This window comes from Phaenicophaeus curvirostris, chromosome 9 (genome assembly GCF_032191515.1).
Source record: "Phaenicophaeus curvirostris isolate KB17595 chromosome 9, BPBGC_Pcur_1.0, whole genome shotgun sequence".
Taxonomy (NCBI): domain Eukaryota; kingdom Metazoa; phylum Chordata; class Aves; order Cuculiformes; family Cuculidae; genus Phaenicophaeus; species Phaenicophaeus curvirostris.
In genome coordinates this window covers 30,247,719-30,252,718 of record NC_091400.1, presented here as the reverse complement: position 1 = coordinate 30,252,718, position 5,000 = coordinate 30,247,719, and the positions used below count along the sequence as shown (strand labels likewise).

Sequence of the window (5,000 nt, the reverse complement as noted above, 5' to 3'; positions counted from 1 at the left end):
ATTTTTTCAAAGGCAAAGGTGCAAGTCCCATGTGCTGAACCAGAGACATCTGTCTTGTCTTTATTCCCCTGATAGTAAAAATTATGCATTTCCATTTCTGCACATAGGTGAGGACAAAAAGAGGGTCTAGAGGCAAAGCCTGACTGTTCCATTTGCCATGAAAAGCCCGCACAGTCCTCCCAATGGCCAAAAATTCATTCTGTGAAAGGAAAGCTCCATCTGGGATGGAGGTGATGCCACCACTGATTACTTGGTTCTTTCCCCAGAGGAGGAAGGAAAAGGGCAAGGCCAGGGCTCTACTGCACTCCATCAGCTGAGAGGATGGAGGCCCCCTTGGGTGCAGTTTTTGGACAATGTGGTGGTGCTCACACGATGTGAGCCCTGGCCAGCTCTGGCTTCATTTGGAAGAACATAAACACAAAGCAAAACCCTCTTTGCCTCTCCCTCATGAGCTGGGGAGGAGCTCAGGTGCAGGTAGGAATGCTTAATTCTGACTCATCAATAAAACCTGAATGACCTTCCAGTAAATCAGTGAAACTAGGAAGGTTTTGGGAGAGAACGATGACTGGTGGGGCTTGGCTGTGCGCCGCGGGGAGCCAGCCAGCTCTGCCATCCACATTGGCACGCAATAAGCCTGCTCACACCTGTTGCCAGTATCCAAAAAACAAGCACTGGGGCCAGCCAGCATCAAAAGCCACTCCATTTCCTCCTTGACTCATTTAATTATTAAAGAACCAGCTCATACATAAAGAACAATAAAGAAAAACAAAATACTTAAGAACCGGCAGCCAGGCTCAGCAATAAGTCACCAGTCCCTGAAATGTCCCTAGCAGTATAAATAGGATCTTCCATAGGAATCTCCTGAATAAATCCCTTAGGTTGCATCACAGCAGACCATGGTAGAAAAGGTAGAGGATTATGTACTGTGACACGAGAAAAATAACACTTGAAAAAATAATTAAAGGAGATAGTCACAGTACAGATAGTTTGTCTAAGAGTGCATGTGCCACAGCCTTTGTCCATCCTGCCTGGACAACCACTGCCCGTGGATGCAAACTGAGCAAGCGTTAGCAGCTGTAAAGTCAAAGACTTTGCTATAACTGGAAAAACAGGGAGCCTAAACTCCAGTACAGCAACCATGACATTCAGGTTCTCAACAATGTGCTGCCCCTGCCACACACCGTGCCAGTGATGCCACCACAGCAGCACTTTGGGCCATCACTAGGGTTTTAAGTGCTATGGCAGTGCAAATATATAAAAAAATACCTTGATACCCCAGCCACTAAGTGAGCAACGAACCGACCTCGGCAGTCAGGACACTGCAAAATAAAAGACTATTGAAAATCAGAGAATTTACGGCAAGCTGGTGGGTGTAAGAAGCTTTGTCCACAGTGGAGGTCCTGATGGTCCCTAGCACGCTGTCCCATGGCAGTGGTTGGGAATTGTTACCAGCCCACTAGGATGTGAGAGAAAAGAGAAAAAAAAAAAAAAGAAAAAGATCTTTTAAAACATGCTCAACATGTACAGCTGCTGAAACATCTGTGCCGAACATGATGACACAAGCTGTAATCGTGGCAGTTGGGGAGGGGGAGGCAATAACGAGAGGTAAAGGAAGAGGCTAAGCGCAGTCCCCGAGCAGAGGGTCCCGCGTGGGGCTCTGCCTGCAGGAGCCCCCGGGCTGTGGCCAAGGTGGGGCTGCCCCAGCCCTTTGGGTGCCTCTGCACCTCTGCCTGCTCCGGGGCAAAACCCCCGAAATCCCACTTCACTTCTCCTCTCTGCCCCCTCCCCTTCCCTCTCTGGGCCAAAACTGCCCTGGGGTGAAATCAGCAGATCCTTCAACTTCCAGCTCTAGCTCTGCCCACCTAAGTTATTTAACTCAGGGTGATTAAGGCAATTGAGGGTTTGGAAGGCGAGACCTCTGCCCAGGATATGTGTTAGCTTCTTAATTTTTTTTCCTTTTTTAAAAAAAATAAAAAAAGACAGAGAAAACCTTAAAGCCTCCTTAAAGTGCAGCTTGACAGGTGAATTTTGAAAAGCCCTGCTGCCAGGTTAAAGATTTCAGGAGCTGTTGATGTGGGCAGAAAAATTTTATTCTCTGTCCTGGAGTGAGCTCAGGGAAAAAGAAAAGGAAAAAAAAAAATAACAAACCCAAACCCAAAAGTCCCTTGTTCCAGCCTCTCCCCCTGCATTGTGTTGAAAAAAACATATAAGAACCTAAATAGAATGGAACAGAAATCTCCCTTAATCAAAACAACATTATGCCAAAACCCCTTTCGAGGGAAGTGAAACGTACACAGCAGCACAGCCCTGCTTAAAAATAGAACAGCCTTTGCCTTGTAAGTAACAAAAATACATAACAACATACTTCTGCCATCTGAGCTTTGAAGGATGTCTGTCATACACCTAGGCTTATTTTACGCCCCTTCCCTTTTTTAAAAGAGGAACAATGCCATCTTCCCGAAAGGAAATAGGCAATAAAAACTCCAGCAGGATTTCCTATTCATAATTTTTCCCATTCATATCCTAATGGGTGAAAGAAAAAAAGAAAACCAAACCAGCTTTAACAACTTAAACGGCACTTATTAAATAGATACTTCTGCATGCCTGCTTTTCCTAAACGTGGTATGTAGTTTTACAGTTCAATTAAATCTTTTTTTTTTTTTTTCCAGATATCCTTCTCAGAGCTGGTAGAATTCTGTGTGAGATGATGTAAAGCATCTGATGACAAAATATCAAATATATTTATAAAACACCCTGTTGAGTTTTTATCTGTGCCATTACATTTTTAATTAATAGAATTTTTTTCTTGTTGTTTCACAAATGTTGTGTTTTACTGCCAGTATGATCTCACTGCTTTACAGTATCGATAAATGAAGGCACACCTGCACTATAAAATCTGCTTTATATGAAGCAGGCCATTCATGTTTTTATAGCCCATTTTTCACCCATTGTTCTTGGGTCATGTCATAGGTGTGCTGTAATGTGTGGTGGAGGTGGGCGGCTAGAAGATCAGTTTAACAAAATGGTCTAATTTTGCCAACTTTAGTGCCAGAATCTGGACTGAAAAATGCAGAACTAATATCCCAATAGACATGCAGCATGATGTCACTTCCCTGGAAATGTCCAAGAAAAACATCTATTTCCAGATCACTTGCACTTATAATTCTACCTCCTTTCTTATCCCCAAATTACTATTCCTGTGTTTTCTAGCAATTTTTATGTTACCTTGGTTAATGTCTGAACTTTTCTGACTCCTTGTAAGGCTTGCAGGTTTTATTATGTTGGTTCGTATAATATGACGAAGTTCATTCCCAATCTAATGATGTTTTTTTGGAGTCTGCAGACCTACGAGCTCTTTTTATAAGGCTTTTTCAAAACAGCACAACATGCATTTTCCTAAATGCACAGGCTGAAGTTTACACACCCACACAAAAGGATTTGCTACAGAATCGGGTTACTTTGCTTAATTACAAAAAAAAACCTACCGCCTTTAGAACAGGATTTTGGAATTATTTGTGCTTTTCCTTTATTTCCCCAGAATGGGCTCTCCGGGCTGGAGGGCTGGCGGCAGCACAGCAGGCAGGCACTCCATCACACAGCCTTACTCACACACCTTCCTCCTGATTTGTAGCATCCTTCCTTGCAAAGTCTTCTCCCTCTGGAGAGAAGTCAGTTATTGACGGGGTGGGAGGATGCTGTATGCGGGATGAAGGCTACCCGCCCCTGAAATCTGAGGCTTGGATCCTGCAAACGGCCCCGCAGAGACAGATCTCGGGCTCAGCTTAGCTCCCCTGGTTTCCGTGGGGCACGAAGTTTTCCCACTGCAAAGCGCTTGCCGGGTTGGGGCTTAAGATGGAATATTAATATTTTCCTCGCACTAACCTTCCCGGGGCTGGAATGCTCAAGATTTCCTCCGCCTAGCTTAATTCCTCAATACCTTTTATTAACCTCCCCCCCCACCCCTTATACATATTCACCCCACACACCAACGTGCTGGCAGTTGTTTTTCATAACGTGCCTTTAAAGTGACAACTTTATGGCTGAGCTGAGAAACTTTTATTAGGATAACGTATAGAGCAGCGAAGGTAGCGCTGGCAGAACTTGGAGGTAGGGCAAAAAAGTTGCTGGGGAGGCAGTGGGGAGGATCAGAACAGTGCCCCCCCCCGAGTGCTAGAGGTTGCTTGATGCCCAGGGATGGGCATCGCTCCCGCTGCAAGGGCTGCAGCTTGCAGCTCACCCACCAGCCATCCCCTGGACCGAGGCAGCTGAACCGCTGATTGTCTGATTTCCCTGCCAATGGGACTCCCGTAAATTAGAGTCTTGTTCTCAGCGGGTGATTCCCGTTCAAAAAAATAAATAAATAAATATTGTATGGTTGTATAAGCTTTTGAGACCTGCAAGGCCTCCTTGTCAATTATTAAATATGACCAAAGATGACATCCCTAACTGCCGTGCATGCCTCTAGAAGAGAAATGCAGCTTTCAGGCACGGAGGATGACATTTTATTTTGTTTGGATTCCTTTTCTCAGAAAAAAAGCACTTTTTTTATCCTTCACAGAATGACTTTCTTTTAAAATGCTAGAAGCTTTTTCCTCTCACCTCCTGCTCGGCGTGGTGGGCACGCTGTTCGGCTCCGTGTAGTGAGAGGTGCCGAGCCCCCCGAGGAGCTGTGGGCACCCCGTGTCTGCACAGCGGGAGGACGCAGGGCTGGCCGCACTCCATCATCCAGTGGCAGGAGGGGAATGGCAAAATATTGCTTTGGTCAAAGTTATTAAAGGCAGGTTCACTACACAGCCCTGGTTAGGAGATAAAATATGAGAGGGCAGCATACATATTGCCATGATTAAATATTTACTGCTCAAAGAAGATTCACAGAACTTTTTAAAATTAATGGCTGCAAGTCTTTGTTTGGATAGTATCACAAGTATCGAACCATTTATTGAACTGTTTGCTGAGCTATTTTACTATTGTTAGAGACATCTTAAATTGCCATTTTCTCC

The 5,000-nt window shown here is 44.7% G+C and overlaps 1 long non-coding RNA gene across 1 annotated transcript in view; it reads right to left on the bottom strand.

Moving 5' to 3' along the window:
- Window positions 1-1,376: 1,376 nt before the first annotated feature.
- Window positions 1,377-5,000, bottom strand: part of LOC138724167 (uncharacterized) — an 8,018-nt gene continuing 4,394 nt past the window's right edge. The window contains exons 2-4 of the long non-coding RNA XR_011337984.1: window positions 4,600-4,796; window positions 3,486-3,658; window positions 1,377-1,456 (exon numbers count right to left, since the gene is read on the bottom strand). This is a non-coding gene — a long non-coding RNA (uncharacterized lncRNA). The remainder of the gene's footprint in view (window positions 1,457-3,485; window positions 3,659-4,599; window positions 4,797-5,000) is intronic.